General features: G+C 47.5%; 1 pseudogene; it reads left to right on the top strand.

Annotated features, from left to right (window-relative positions):
- The first annotated feature begins 7,421 nt into the window (after nucleotides 1-7,421).
- Nucleotides 7,422-8,344, top strand: LOC139701600 (vomeronasal type-1 receptor 105-like; annotated as a pseudogene).
- Nucleotides 8,345-17,083: the final 8,739 nt, after the last annotated feature.

Raw genomic sequence — 17,083 nt, 5'->3', positions numbered from 1 at the left:
TGGCAGCACCTGCAGGGGTGAATTCAGCCACAATAATAGATCGAGCCAGGAAAGCCCCCTCCTGCCTGTCGACCAAGGACACATGTGGACCTGCTGGGACTACCAAGCTGGGAAACGCCTTTAGCCCACTGAGCAGCAATAACCAGGAACAAATGGGAGCCCAGACAGTACCAGGTAAATCAAGCAGATCAAAATGATACCATTATATAATTATGGCTGAAATTTAAGTTGTTATTGAAACTGTAATTCACAAAATTAGGCCAGGAATGTAAACAAGGTAAATGTCTCAATCACTGAGCCCCATCCCCAGCCCTATTTTTGTATTTTATTTAGAGACAGGGTCTCAATGACTTGCTTACCACCTCGCTTTTGCAGAGGCTGTGTTTGAACTTAGAATCCTCCTGCCTCAGCCTCCCACAGGAAGTCAAGTAAAAAGATGTAAAGGACACATGTCCATCTTTACAGGAGAAATGTTTCTCAAATAATGTATGTTGAAAATAAAAAGATGAAAAAAATATTTTATATACTTTTTTCAGTTGCAGACAGAAACAAGATCTTTATTTATTTGTTTATTTTTATGTGGTGCTGAAGATCGAACCCAGAGCATCAAGCATCATGCAAGGCAAGTGCTCTACCACTGAGCCACAACCCCAGCCCTGAAAAAATATTTTTTAAGAAACTAAATTTAAAGTTTTCTATTAAAACTTAGAGCCTGGCAAGGTGGCCCACACCTATAATCCCAGCAGCTAGGGAGGCTGAGGCAGGAGGATCACGAGTTCAAATCCAGCTTCTGCAAAATGAGGTGCTAAGCAACTCAGTGGGACCCTGTCTCTAAATAAAACACAAAAATAGGGCTGGGGATGGGGGCTCAAGTGCCCCTGGGTTCAATCCCCAGCCCCCAAAAAACAAACAAACTAAATTTATACAAGGCTGACACAATTCTCAGATGTATACGTAAGAGTTGTTTATTTAACCACCTATGAAGTAATTATTGAAAAGACTTTAGGGCTGGGGCTTAGTGATAGAGCACTTGCCTCGCATGTGTGAGGCACCGGGTTCATTCTTAGCACCACATATAAATAAATAAATAAGTCCATCAACAACTTAAAAATTAACTTAAAAAAATAAAAATAAGAAAAGACTTTAAAAGGGGCACAGAACCTAATCCCTAAATAATAAAACCTTACTGACACAAGAAATTATCTTGACAGATAAAAGCAGATCAATATTTTAAAGTGCCCTTATCTCTAAACTTAGAGAATTAGCATATTAAAGGTTAATCTTACTTTACTTACTTGAGTAACTTTGTGCTGATTATATGCAGCTCAATCACATACATGAACCTTATGAGATTTACCGTCCATAAACCTCTTGCAACTTATGTAGACATTCTACATTTGGTTCACATACCTAGTTTTGTCCTCTCTTTCATCTTGAAATTCAGTGTGAGAAGATCACTTTACCATTCAGAAATGGGATCTCTCCACTCCCAATCTGTAGGTTGACTTAAATTCTTTTGGAAAAATACCAAGGGTTGTAGAGCTGGTCACATGGCTGCTCCTTTCCTAGGCTTTTGAGGAACCTCCGTAGTGATTTCCGTAATGGTCATACGTATTTCAAATCCCATCAGCAGTGGGTAACTCATTCCCCCTGCACCCTTGCCAGGTATTTGTTATCACTTAGAATCTTGATCCCTCCTAGCAGGAACGAGATGAAATCTCAATGTACTTTTGACTTGCGTTTTCCTGATTGCTAAACTTGTGAATATTTTTTCATGTATTGCTGACCCTTTGAATTTCTTCTTTTTGAGAAACGTCCAATTAGTCCATTGGCCCCATTGATGGGTTGGATTTTTTTTCTGGACCTTTGGATTCTGGATTTTGACCTTCTGTTGTAAGATTAACTTGCAAAGGATTTTATTCCTTTTGGTAGGTTTCCTGTGCTGCCCAGAAGGTTTTAAATGAGAGCCATCCCATTGATGAAGACGTGGTGTTTTTTTTTTTTTTTTTTTTTTCTGAATGTTAGAAGTTTTCCTGGGGAAGTCATTGCCCATACCGACATTATGGAATGTTGGCCTTATGCTTTCAAAGTGTCCTGGTCTGATTCCTGGGTCTTTGATCCACTTGGAGTTGACTTTAATGCAAAGTGACAGATGGGGACCAGTTGCCAGTGAAGTCTAGATTTCTGTCCTTTTTCTCCAAGCTGTGGTTTGGGAAACTTTGTCAATCACTGAGGACTGTATTTGTCCCTAAGTCTTCTACTCTAGTACTTTGGTCCCTGTGGGCTCCTAGGCCAGTCACATGCTATTTTGGTTCCTCTGTGGTGCAGTTTGAAGACCCATGTTTTGAGGCTGTCTGCATTGCTCTTTCTGCTGAGAACTGTTTGGGCTATTGGGGGTCTTTTACTTTTTCATTCAAATTCTAGGATTGCTTTGTTACTGTGAGTGAGTTCACTGCTTATAACTGTTGATTTTTAAATTAACTTTTCAATTTCAATCACATCTTGAAAACCTTAGCTGGGATTTGCAAATCCTGGACACAAAACTCACACTACTTCAAGGGGGGGGACCCAGGAGGAGGGTGCCCCCATGCACTGCAGGGAGAGGACCCCCAGAGCCACTGCAAACACACAGGAGGTGCCAGGAATCTCCCCCTCCACAGTAGGGACATCACACGCCATTTCATCCTAAGACCATATCAGGGACATTGGTACTGGGTCAGTGGGACCTGGTTGACCAGTTGTCATTGCTCCTCCAGATAGAAGATATCTCCAGGGAATGTAGAGAAACTTTGGTCACTGATCTCCCCAGGTGGCTCTCACCCAGCAGATCATAAAGTGAAGCTGAGACACAGGTTGGAATGTGCCACCAGGGACTCCATCTTCACTTCTCCTCAGTGGCCTCTTGTCACCTTTCTGCGGGCCCTGAAATTGCAGGCCTTCAGAGAGATGAACTAAACACGTCCTTTACTTAAAGCCACGTAGGTTCTTCTCAGGTCACACTGTCCCCTGTGTGTCTGTCTGGGTAAGTGCTGTTGTGCCCTGTGAATGCACAAGGAGTGGGGAGGGGGCTTCTATGAAGTGACTGGGAGGGGACAAATTGGGTCCGCCAGACTTTAGTGGCCCCAGGATAGCAACCCTGCAGTAACAGGCATTCACAGAGGACTGTTTTCTTTAGAATACAAATAGAATGTTTGTTCTCAGTATATTGAATTTGAACATTGGGGGTACCAGGGATTGAACTCAGGAGCCCTCAGCCCTTGAGCCCCATCCCCAGCCCTTTTTGTATTTTATTTAGAGACAGGGTCTCACTGAGCTGTTTAGGGCCTCACTGTTGCTGAGGCTGGCTTTGAACACGTGATCCTCCTGCCTCAGCCTCCCAAGCCACTGGAATTACAGGGGTGTACCACCACCTTGCCTGGATGGTATATTTAAATTTGATAACTCAGAAATAATTCATTGCTTTTTAACCCTAAGGAATAATTTCTTATTATTTTCTGAATTTAAAGACTTTGCTTGACTTGTACTCATATGTTACCAAGGATTTATGTTATCTAAGGATTTTAAAATAAACCTTATTGATGCAGGTCATCAGGTAAGTGAGAAGTCTCGGTTTCAGATTTTAAAAACATGCTCAGCTTTTCTTATCTCATCTTCAGAACCCAAACAGAATGGTTATGTGACTTCTATAGCTCAAAAAATTGCAAATATGATCTCAGATTCTTTAGAAGGAAATAGCACTGTTTGTTCAAAACCCCATCTCAGCTTGGTGTGGTGGTGCAGGCTGGTTATCCCAGCAGCTCAGGAGGGTGAGGCAGGAGGAACACAAGTTGGAGGCCAGCCTCATCAACTTGGTGAGGCTCTAAGCAACTCAGCGAGACCCTGTCTCTAAATAAAATACAAAAAGGTCTGGGAACAGGGCTCAGGGGTTAAGCATCCCTGGGTTCAATCCCTGGTATGAACACACACACACAGAAATTCTCACCAAGGGCAGAGGGTAACCTGGGAGCCTTACATCCCTGAAAAGGAGCTACCCCGATTTTTACCCCTACCCTAGTTCATCAGCAATAGCCACCATCCGTGGACCCAAGCCCTCTCCAGGGTTTTGCTCCCCCTATCCCTGGGGTTCCCTTATTCCAGAACAGCTCTGCACACAGCCCTGACATCTGCCTGGTGATGGCCCTGCCCTCACTGAAGAACACACCATTTCTCCCCAGTGCTCTTCCTAGTTTTTCTCCTTGACTTGCACCATAAGGTTGAGCTCGGAGCCCACAGTCCCAAAGCCTCCTGCTCCTCTACCCTGTTCCGGGGACCTCCTCACTGGACAAAAGGGAGCCATGCACTCACACTCGTGAACTAAGCAGGACCCGTCTCACCTCCCACATTCATTTCATTTTGCAAACCTATCCCCATTGTATTCACCAATAGGATTCTAGGCTTATGGTAAGTGCTACCTCACGCATGTTTTTTACTGGTCCTTTTTAGTTACACAGGACAGCAGACTCTGTTGTGATATCTTCATCCAAGCATGGCATGTATCTTATTCTAATTAGGACCCTAGTCCTGTGGACGTACACAGCAGTGAGATTTGAGGGAGAATCAGGGGAATTTACCAGGGATGAATTCAGGGGCACACAACCCCTGAGCCCTGCCTCAAGCCCTATTTTGTATTTTATTTAGAGACAGAGTTTCACCAAGTTGCTCAGGGCCTCACTTTTGTGGAGACTGGCTTTGAACTCATGATCCTCCTGCCTCAGCCTCCTGAGCCACTGGGATTTCAGATGCACTGTGGTGTATTCACATATGTTCAGGAAAGTTCTGTCACATCCATTCCACTACCTGTTGTCCATTTTTGGCTTAGTATACAGCAGGTGATGAGACTGAGAATGATGGTGACAGTGAGTTAGCTAATAATGACCAAATGAAATACTATTTATTTCCCTGAAGTATATTTTATTGATATTAATAGCCCCTCCCTAAGATCAGAAGCACCCGAACCTGCACTGGGGTCTGCTGAGGGGTGTCTTCCTTCCAAGCCACTCTCCATTTCTCTCCTCACCAACTGTGTTATGGTCCCTGATCTGAACAGGTCCTTTTGATTACATCATGCATCAGAGGATGGCCGTGATTTGGGGAACTGCACACCTGTGCAACATCTAGAGCGACTGCATCCTTGATGCAGGTAATTAAAGATGTCCCAACGGTGTAATGTCTCTTTGGAAGACTCCCCGGCCTTTGCCTTCAGATATAGCAAGTGAATGCTCAGATTTCTCTTTGATATTTTTTAAAAATATTTTTTTGTAGTTGTGGATGGACAGAGGCCTTTACTTTATGTGGTGCTGATGAATGAACCCAGAGCCTCCCACATGCAAGGCGAGCGCTCTGCCACTGAGCCCCAGCCCGGCCCCCTCTTTGACATTGATTACTCCACATATGTTTGGCTTTTCCTGATCTGCCCACCTAATCTATCACTCCTCTTCCCCACTGTGGCCTCTCTCAATCTGAGCTGTTTCAGAAATCCGTGTCACTTTCCCTGGGCTCCATGTCCTTACAGACAGAATTTCAGGTCTCTTGAGAGTATCTGGCTTGCCCTTGTGTGTAAATGCAGATATTTTTGCATGTGACCATTGGCCACCCAAGCATCGGGTCAGCGTTGACACTGCTAAGACAGACCTTACTTGAGGAGTGTCCCCAGCTCATCCTGCTGAGGGGAGAGAGCCTCTGTCCTGTCTCCTGGTCTACAGGACAGGCTAGGTGGGCAGGTTTGTCAGGAAGCGGGGCTGGGAGAGGTCACAGCCAGAATGTGGCTCTTGGCTTCTTTCTCTGAAGTGCTCATAGCCACCAAAATTCCTTTCATAAAAATAACATATCACAGACATAGCTGTATTCCATCCTTTATAAGACATTAGAAAATCTAAATCATATATATGTGTATCTATGCACACACACATACACATTAGTATAAGGACTTCAACCCAGGGGGGCTTATCCACTGAGCCACATCCCAGCCCATCTTGTATTTTTCTTTAGAGACAGGGCCTTGCTGAGTTGCTTATATCCTTGCTAAGTTGCTGAGGCTGGCCTCCAATTTGCTATCCTCCTCCCTCAACCTCCTGAGCAACTGGGACGACGCGTGTGCATCACTGTGACTGCCCTGTGTGTATATTTCAGTGATAGAGTTGTGATTGATCTAAAAGGGGGACATAGGCTGGAGATGTGGCTCAGTGCTCTCTGGTTTCCAACTCCAACACACGTGCTTGTGCGCGCGCACACACACACACACACACACACAAAAAAAAAAAGACTAATAAAATGGAGACCACTGGATAGCCAGAAAGATCTTTCCTGACACTACAGGAAAGACACATGATGACTGTCACTGAACTACATTGTGACCCTTTTCCTGATCTGTGCCCTAAGGGTCAGGGATTAACTCACACCTGCTCAGAACAGCTCCATCCAGATGTATTCTGTAAGGACATCCTCACCAAGTTTTCTAGTACAGTTTTTATGTGTTACCTTTTAAGTGTGGGGAAATACCATTGCTTCTTGGAAAGAGAGGTGACAGTTTAGAGTCCCATGGAGACCCATCTTTCAGGGACTGTTTGGACACTTCTCCTTTTCTTAAGATGTTAAAATGGAACGACCCTGAATCTATGTAAAGTATGTTTCTTTTTACCATCCCTATTCCAAGTGCTGAAATAGGGAGAAAAATTGAACTTTCTGCTTATATTTGGTAGACTCTGCTCTCTACATCAATTATCCTGGCATGATAATTAAGAATGAGTAATATGTGTAGCTATCTTGGAGCATTCAAAGGAAACACCTGAACAGCTATCAGAGTTCTTTGTACAGAGACTGCCAAAGTACTCTTTTCTGGCAATATTTTATTCTCTCTGTATTAATATGGGAGATAGCTGAGCAATTATTACAAAGAAATTAATTTTCAGGCACAGTGGTGTCATTCCAGCAGCTTGGGAGGCTGAGGCAGGAGGATCCCAATTTGGAGGCCAGCCTCAGCAACTAAGTGAGGTCCTAAGCAACTCAGTGAGACTCTGTCTCTAAATAAATATTAAAAGGGCTAGGGATGGGGCTCATAGGTTAAGCAACCCTGGGTTCAATCCCTGGTACCCCTCAAAAAACAATCCACTGTAATCAAGACAGCACTGACGCACCCTAACCTATGCAAGTCTGATCTATTTAGTCTCTGCTCAGGGGGCCTCCTTTCCACTGGTCTGCAATCCTCCCACTGAAATCCACCAGAACTTGTAAAGCATGAACTACACAGTTGTGCAGATAAAAATCCACCTATCCTTGAGGCAAGCGGTCTTGTTCTAACTGATGAAGTTCACTGTCCTTTTCATGAGGAATCACCCTTCCATTTCTCCACAGACCCTGACAGAACACCTTCCACCCCCTGTAAGATGAGCAAAGGTGGCCTTTACAGAATTCCTGCCCTAAGGGATGCCTTTCTGTCTGAAATTGGCATTGGGGTCTTGGCCAACACCATTCTCTTTCTCTTCCATGTTTTCTCGTTCCTTCTGGTGTACATGCCCAAGCCCACAGACCTACCCATTGCTCTCCTGGCCCTGATCCACCTGCTTTTGCTGACCGTAATGGGCTTCATAGCTACGCATATTTTTATGTCTCTCTGGAGATTCTGGGATAACATCACCTGTAAATCCGTCATCTACCTGCACAGGCTGATGAGGGGGTTCTCCATCTGCACCTCCTGCCAGCTGAGTGTCCTACAAGCCATCAGCCTCAGCTCCAGAGGCTCCCCCTTGGCAAAGTTCAAACCCAGGTCCCCTCAGGACAGCCTGAGACCCCTATTTTCCTGTGTGTCTTGTACATGTCTGTTAGCAGTCACCTCTTAGTCTCCATCATCGCCACCCCCAATTGGATCTCATGGGATCAGATGTATGCCACTGAATCCTGCTCTGTTTGGCCCATCAGTTACTGGATCCGGCAGATGGTGTCCACCCTGTTTACCTTCTGGGAAGTCTTCCTCATGGGGCTCATGGCCCTGTCCAGTGGGTACATCGTGGCTCTCCTGTGTAGGCATAAGAGGAAGTGCCAGCACCTCCATGGCACCAGCCTGTCCCTGAGAGCCTCCCCAGAACTGAGGGCCACCAGGACCATCCTGCTGCTCATGGGACTCTTCATGCTCATGTCTGTGTTGGACTACATCATCTCCTCCTCAAGAATTATATGGAAAAATGACCAAATTCTTTATTGCATCCAAATCTTTGTGGCTCATACCTATGCCACAATCAGTCCTTTGGTGTTCATTTGCACTGAAAAATGCATAATTAATTTTTTCAAGTCCCTATGGGGAGGTCCTTAAATGCTCAATTGTTCAGGCATGAATACATTCTGGTAAGATCAGCTAATATCACTGGCTGCACAACAGTTCATCAGAGCATTATGTACATGCATATATTATGTGTACATATACACCATATACAACATACTTGATTTCTATGTGTATATATCTATATGTAAACAGCAGGTCACACACTCAGATATATATATATATATATATATATATATATATATATATATATATATATATATATATGCTCTTGTAAAGGGATACTGGGGATTGAAATCAGAGGCATTCGGCCATTGAACCCCATCTGTAGTCCTATTCTATATTTTATTTAGACAGGGTCTCAGTGAGTTCCTTAGGGCCTCACTAAGTTGCCGAGGCTGGCCTCGAACTTGCAATCCTCCTGTCTCTGCCTCCCAAGCTGCTGGATGACAGGCGGGCACCCTCATGCCCTCTAGACATTGTCTTTTGGTAAAGTTCTGATATAGAATGTGCTGTTTGCATTTTGATGATTTACCTCAATACATATAGATGGCATAGACATCATGAGTAATAGAACACTTACTTTCACCTGTCACACAAATATTTACTTTCTGAATAGGACTTCAAGGGAAAACGGTGAGTTGTATCTCAACTGGGCACAGCCTGGTTTAGCACAGTGTGATATTTGGGTCTGGAATGCCTGGTGCCCAGGTGTTGAAGGACTCATGTCCAGCCTGTGGCACTGTGGGGAGGAAATGAGACCTTTAGGATGTGAGGCCTATTGGGAGGAATATAGATCATAGAGGGCTTGCCCTTGAAGTAAATATTGAACCCTGGCCCCTCCCTGTCTCCCTTCTGGTTTGTGGATACCACGAGGAAAGCAACCTTGTCCCACCCCACGCTCCCCACCATGATGGACGACACTACCACAGACCCAAAGCAACAGGGCCAAGTGGCCATAGATGGCAACCTCTGTAATTGTGAACCAAAACAAAAGAATATTTCCTCCTTTTAAGTTGTTGATCTCTCTGGTGTTTTTCACAGACGTGAAAAATTAACCAAAAGGTTCCTTCCCAGTAGTGGTACACAAGACGTGGTCCTTTCTGTGACTCTAACAGATGATGTATTTCAAAAGCCTTTGCAATGGATTTATGAAAGGAGTTTGGAAGAGTTTGGTGGAGCAGGCTAGGGAAAGTCTAGAATTCCACAGGCAGAGCTTCACGGGTGATCATGGTGTGGGCTTAAAACCAAACTGGCACTGACTGGCATGTGGACAGTACAGACTGTGCTCATGAGTCCTCAGACAGGAGTGAGAGTTCTCCTGGAAATCAGGACAGGCCACCCGTGCAATTCTGGCAAAGAACTTGTTCACATTTGGCTCGTGCTACCAAGACTGTGGGGCAGGCTGAGTTTAAAGATGGTGGGGTCCTTAACTGGCAGAGGACATTTCTAGCTAACACAACATTCAGGCTGTGGCCTGAGCATGGCTGGCTTCTTTATGCCAGATTCATGATGAGGATTCGAAGCAAAAAAAAAAGCAGATCAGAAAGATATGGAAGCCTCCACCGTTTGGTCAGAAAAGAAGCACTTGTAAAGTCCTGTCAAGGAGGAGAGGGTCACTAATGAGATGTCACTATTTTAAAAGAAGCCAAGTACTTTGCACAAGGATGGTAAGAAAGATGCTTTTAGGGTCTATCAGAAATCAGCAAGAAGCCGTCCATGGCAGGCTCAGAGGTGTCAACTTTTTCAAAGAAGACTCTCCTCAGAGAAGAAACTGCAGATGCACTGCTCGTACAATGCTGCTTAGTGTGCACAATGTCAGAGTCCTTGCTAGTAGCAGAAGAGGTGGATGCAGCTGGTAGAGGGCATCAGGGCTGCTGAGTGGGCTCAGGATGGCAGAGATGCCAGGGATGAGGGCTGCCTGCTAAGGGCTGCCTGTTGAGAGGCCTGTGTGCTGCACCAAGCAGGGTCATTGTGAGGAGACCCTTAAGCCCTTTGGAGATCACACGTGCCCTGGGCAGGGAGCTGAAGATCTAGTGTTTGTTCTGCTTTTGTTTTCTGAGCTTTGGAGGTCCTACCAGAAAACCTACATGTACCCATGTCCTTCTACAGTTTCAGGTCCTACATGTTGGTCTTTGACCCATCTTAGTGTGATCCGGGGTGGCTTGAGAGAGAGCAGGTCGTTTTTCAGTCTACCATGTTAATCCAGTCTTTCTGGTACCATTTAATAAAGAGGCAGTATTTTATCCTCTGTAGGTTTGGGGAGACTTTCTTGAGAATCATTTGACTGTAGGTGTGTGGGTGCATTTCTGGCCTGTTCCGTTAGTCTGTGTGTCTGTTTCAATGTCAATATCCTGCTGTCTTAACTACTATGGATTTGTGGTAAGTTTTGAAACGAGGTACTGTGATGTCCTCTGTCCTCTTCCTTTTGTTCAAGATGGTTTTGGTTACTCCAGGTCTTTGCATCTCCATATGAATTTTTAGGATCTTTTTCTGCTTCCATGAAGAATATCACTGGCCTTGTGATAAGGATTGCACTGAAACTGTAGCTCACTTGTGGGGAGGGTGGCCACTTTTAAAACACTCATATTCCTATACTCCAATGATGAATCTGCTGTTGATTTTTCATTCTGATACTTTGCTGAATTCATTTATGAGTTCTGTAAATCAGGTAGGATTTTTTGGAATGTTCTAAATATAAGATCATGTTGTTGTCAAACAGAGATAATTTAAGCTCTTCTTTTCCTGTTTGTATCCCTTTAATTTCCTTTTCTTGCCTAATCGCTCTGGCTAGTGTTTCAAGGACCGTGTTAAATAAGAGTGGTGAAGGTGGATATCCTTGCCTTGCTCCTGCCTTTAGAAGAGATGCTTTCATTTTTCTCCATTCACAATTGGCTTGGGTTTTTTCATACACAGTCTTTACATTATGAGGGATGTTCCTTCTATCCCTAGGTTTTCTGACATGAATGGGTGCTGTACTTTGTTAAATACCTTTTCTGCATTTATTAAGATAATCATGTGATGATTGCCTTTAAGTCTTTTGATGTGGTGAGTCATATTGATTGATTTCTGTTTGTTGAGCCAACCTTACATCCCTGGGATGAACCCCACTTGATCATGATGCACTCTCTCTTTCATGTGTTTTCGTATGCAATTGGCCAATAGTTTTTTTTTTTTTTTTTTTAAGAATGTTTACATCTGTGTTCATGAAAGATATTGGTCAAAAGTTTCCTTTCCCTTGTGGGTCTTTGTCTTCTTTTGGCTTTAGAGTGATACTAGTTTCAGAATTCTCTGAAAATCCTCCATGATTTTTTAATACTTTTTTATTATTTGTTGATGGACCTTCATTTTGTTTACTTATTTACATGTGGTGCTGAGAATTGAACCCAATGCCTTATGTATGCTTGGCAAGTGCTGTACCACTGAGCCCCAGCCCCAGCCCTAAAATCCTACCTTTTGATAGTGGAAATGAAAACTCAATGGATACACACTTATCCCAGAGAAATGAAGGCTTGTGCTCATTTATGTTTGTGCATGAACATTTACATCTCTTTATTGATTTTTTTTTCTTTTGTACTGGGGATGGAACCCAGGGGGACTCTACCACTGAACCTCACCTCCAGTCTTTCTTAAATTTTTATTTTGAGACAGGGTCCTGCTAAGTTGCTGAGGCTGGCCTCAAACATGCGATCCTCCTGCCTCAGCCTCCCAGGTAGCTAGGTTTACAGTTCTGAGCCACCACACCCAACCCACTTTATTCTCAAGAGCCCCAGTGTGGGAAGGACCAAAAATGTTCTTCAATGAGTGAATGATTAAGCAAATTTTGGTGTGTCCATATAATGGAATCTACTCAACCATTAAAAATGAAAGAAGTGGAGTGACATTTTGGAAAATGGTGGAAGAAGAAGTTTCCAGAATCTATTTACTGAAACAAGTGGGCTGCCCAAGGGAGTGTCTGATCCCCCGTTACCCCAGCCAGTGTGTGTGTCACCAAAGATGCCCTTTCCTGCAGTACGTTTCAAGCCCCTGTCTAGGAAGCTGGCAGGATCCTCTGGCCCAGAGAGGAAACGGGCAAACCTAAAGTTAAGTTGAAGATTTGCACAGCCCTGGTGAGGTTCCCTGAAACATCTCATTTTACTTCCCTTTAAAAGTCTCCTGGTGATCCAGGCTGGGGGCCTGGGCCTGGCATCCCAGCAGCTCGGGAGGCTGAGGCAGGAGGATCTCTAGTTCAAAGCCAGCCTCAACAACTCCTCAAGACCCTGTCGCAAAATACAAAAGTAAAAAGGACTGGGGATGGGGCTCAGTGGTTAAGCACCCCTGGGTTCCATCTCTGGTACCAAAAAGAAAGAGAGAGAGAGAGAGAGAGAGAGAGAGAGAGAGAGAGAGAGAGAGAGAAAAGAAACATAAATGGAGGAAGGGAGGGAGGGAGGGAGGGAGGGGAAAGCAATCTCCTGGGAGTCTCCTAACAGCTCTGACCTATACCCCTCCCACTCACTGTCTCCCTCTCAGTCTGTTCTTAGTCTTCATCAACAGGAGAGTAAGGTCACCCAAGGTCCCCTATGCCAGGAGGCCATTGCTCAGGGCCACTACTCCACAACCCCCCCACACACACCTAAGATCAACTACCTGGCGCAAGAAAAGATGGCCCCTCCTGGAGGTGCAGGGGCTGCCCAGGACCAGGCTGGACAGCTCCTGTCCTGGTCCAGCCTCTCCCCACACCCCCTGTCCTTCCACCTCCTTCTGCTGAAGGATTCCCTCAGTGAGTTCCTTGTCCTCAGGGCCGCTTCTCAGAGCCCCCCCCCCCCAACACGTGTACATTAGCCTTCATATTCACACTCTTGAGCAAGGCCCAGTGACCTCAGAGCAGAAAGGGCCATTGCTCCCTGCCTCTCCTTTCTTCCTACCTCCTGCTTCCAGAAGAACCATCTTAGCCCAAGGACACTCCAAACCTGGTCCATATTCCCTCATCCATGCAGGGGTGATGGACAGGCAGCTCTGACCAGCTATTCTCAGCCTTGCCAGGCCTCCCCAGGACACCAGATCATTCTAAGCACGTGACATGTGTGACCACATCCGATGCCCCCCATAACCCTTGAGGTGGTACTAACACTGTCCCCTGGCAGATGACGGTAACTGGGGAGCAGAGAGGCAGAAGACAGGAATTCAGGCTGCAGAGCCCAAGGCCCAGGCCAGACCCTTGCCTGGTGGTACCTGGGGGCTGGAGCTTGGGTCATGACAAGGTCCGCCAGGACAGGTCAGCCACAGTGAAGTCTCCACCCTCTCGCTGCTGTCCACGGTCACTCCCTGGGCCAGCAAAACTCAGGATTTAGCTGTTGCCCTGATTGTGACCTCAGAGGCTTCTATGGGCCCTTCCTGGCCAGAGCCATGGAGTGCAGGCTCCCTCCATGGGGTGACAGTGAGGACCATGGTCAACGTCCGCCCCAATGGCCTCTCCTAACCAGAGCGCAGTGGCCCGGCATCTGCTTGAGGTCCCCCCTGGGGCTGGGCCTCCCTTCTGGCTGAGCCTCCCAAGGGAGGCTTGTGGCCAGGGGTCCAGCCTTGGGGAAACCATAGCAACCCTCCTGTTGTCCTTCCTGGACTGTCTGACCCATGCCCCACCATGGTCGTGCTCAGAATTGGGGATGGGGCTGCCTGGTGAGCTCTGGCAGCCAATGTGGCCAGGAAGGATAGCCCCAAGTCATTTTGGGGAGCAGCAAGTGGCCAGTGGTTGAGATGATCCAGGATGGATGCTCATGAGGTCAGAGGGCTGCCCCGGACTCCCACCCCTGGGAAGCCGAAGGAGTCAAGGTGCTAGGCCCGTGCCCCTCACGTAGGCAACTAGTATGGCCACCATGGAATGTCTTTGAGGGACTTCTGGGTTCTGCCCACCCAAACTTTCTGAGGCCACGTATTCCAGCACCCACCCAAAGCCCTCTTGTCCCCTGCACTGGCCTTTCAGAGCTTCCATGTCCCTCCCCAAATCTGGAGGTGATGATGTCATGTCCTCCACAGAGGGGGAGAATTAAGCAAGGCCTCTGCAGCACTGTGTCCCATCCTGCCCTTCTCTAGAGAATACCCCTTGCCTTCCAGCCATGGCTAAAAGGGTCCCGTCCTGACACCCTGCACCATGGAACCGAGAACCCACAAGAGGTGTCCCCAACATAAGAAACCCAAGAGCAAGACCCAAGACAGATTCACCAACAACTTTCCATACAAGTACCCAAAGCCCAGACCCCTAAGTCCCCTGTGCCCCCAGCCCCACCACCAGGGCATTCTGGGGTGTTCAAGGGGCAGAGTCCCCCGTGCCCAGGCCCTAGGAGCCCTGCTGTGGGGACAGTCTTGAGCTGCCTTGTTGCCTACTGTCCCCCACCTTATCCCAGCCCAGGCTGAGGGGCCTCCAGAGAGGTGCCCAGGTCAAGCATGCAGAAGGGTGCCCGGCAGGTAGAAAGTTCCAGAAGAGCGAACGCGCCTTCGGGGGGCCACCTCCACAAGAGGACACGTGTTGCAGGTTCTTGTGGATGACAGAGCCCACCACCGAGTCCCTGAAAGTCTGGGACAGCAGGAACACCTCCCCCAGGGACTTGTTGCCCGTGCAGAAGAAGCTGGTGGCCACAAGGTCCATCCCTGTCCCAGGGTGAGTCCCGCCCTGGCAGCCCTCCAGTGACCACAGGCCAGCCCAGGACGCAGTATAGGAAAGAACCACCCAGGACACACACCAAAAGCAACAGGGCTCACTTGCCGGCGACAATGCATCATGATCCCGAGGGTCTGGGACAAAGGCCTGCACCCCAGCTTCCTGGTGCCCCAGCCCTACCTGGTGTCCCGGCCTCTCCCACACAGCATGCACCTCGGCCTCTTCCCCTAAGCCCCACTGTCCCCTTCTCATGGAGCCGCAGGACCATCAGGTTCCCAAGTCCTGCCACAGACCCTGAATGGAACCCCCCTTAGGTGAAATGTGATCTATCTAGTGCCTGGTGGCTACATGTGGGAGAGGGTCCCCACCTTGTCCCTCATTTCTGGCCTCCTGCCTGAGCCTCCCCCTGGGAGCCATGAAGGCCGGCCTTCAGAGAAGGGCAGGGAGCGAAAATGGTGGGGCATCAGGGAGCTTGGGGAAGGAGGGGCTGAGGGATTTCACATGCTGATGCCCCATGAGGGAATAATGTAAGGTCCCTCCTAGAGAGATGGACAGGCCACTTTCAATCCCTAAGAGACAGGCAGCGGGTGGGTCTCCCTGGGTGGAAGTGCCAGCCAACATGTCCCCACATGTATCTACTAAAGAGGGTGGCCTATAAAGGGTCTGGTGAAGAGAGGTGTCCCTGCCCATCACCTCATGCATGGGTAGCACTTGAGGACCCCTGGCCATGCGCCGGGCAGGGGGCACAGGAGGCCACAGGGACCTGCCAGATCTGGGCTTGGGTGTTGGTGGCCACAGGAGGTGAGCCTGTGGTGCACTCTGGCCTTCCTGGGCAGCCAGCAGGTCATCAGGCTCGGTGGGAGAGATGAGGACAGGTCATAGCCGCTCTTGTTAAAACCACCCCGAGGGAGCCCCCTCTGCCACCCCTGGACCCCACTGGCTGTGTTCCCGGGGTGAGGTGTGGATGTGGCTGGCTCCCTAGGCTCAGGGCTCCACAGCACACCGCATCAGCCAGCATCTACCCATCGCCACCACAGCCACCCCAGTGCCACCTTTGGGAACACAAGTTACTGAGCCTCCACTTCCCCAAGCAAGCCGGACAACCGCCATTCCCTCTGCACAGCGACACTAATGACCCCTGGCTCAGGGAAGCAAATCAGCCATCAAGGGGCTTCTCCTAATGCCCCCAGGTCTGTGGTGACCTTCCTCTCAGCCACCTTCTCCTTGGCATGCTTTGGGCAGAAGCTGCAGAGTCTGTCGTGAGGGGAATGCCCTGATGGCCACGGGAGACCAGGACCTCTCTGCCTCCCCAAGAACCACATCTACCACATGTGTACATAGTAATAAAGTTTGTACATTGAAATCCCACTTCTGCGTGGACTGGTCACTGTCTCAGAGCCTCTCTTTTCTGGTGTGTAGAAGTGGTGTCATTATGTATCATCTTGCAGGACTGGTGTAAGGCTCAGGAAGAAAGCACATGTCTCCGGAGGCTGAGGCAGGAGGACCCAAAGTTGGAGGCCAGCCTCACCAACTTAAGTGAGGCCCTAAGCAACTTCATGAAACCCTATATATGAAAAGGGCTGGGGATGGGGCTCAGTGGTTAAGCACCCCTGGGTTCAATCCCCCGAACCAGAAAAAAAGAGAAATAAAGCAAATGTCACTAAGGACTTGATCCAAATACACATGGAAGTCAAGATGATAGGACACGCTAGTCACTCCAGTACTGTCAGAAATAGTGAAAGACCTCAAAACAACCAAACACTACTAGTAGGAAACTACAGATATTTATACCTACTCAGACATACTGTGTAGACTTTAAAAGTGAAGAACCAACTCTGTATATTGATTTGGAATGATCTACAAGACAGATTAAGAGGGGTTTTGCCAGGCTCAGTGGCCCACGCTTGTCATCCCAGTGACTCAGGAGGTTGAGGCAGGAGGATCGTGAGTTCAAAGTCAGCCTCAGCCAAAGGAAGGCCCTAAGCAACTCAGTGAAACCCTGTCTCTTAATAAAATGCAAAACAGGGCTGGGGACGGGGCGCCATGGTCAAGTGTCCCTGAGTTCAATCCCTGGTTCCCAAAAAATAAAAAAGGCCATGTGACCTTTAGTTCCTGTTGTCTGTCACTTGAAGAAAGGA

This window comes from Marmota flaviventris, chromosome 13 (assembly GCF_047511675.1).
Source record: "Marmota flaviventris isolate mMarFla1 chromosome 13, mMarFla1.hap1, whole genome shotgun sequence".
Taxonomy (NCBI): Eukaryota; Metazoa; Chordata; class Mammalia; order Rodentia; family Sciuridae; genus Marmota; species Marmota flaviventris.
This window is presented reverse-complemented; position numbering and strand designations above follow the sequence as displayed.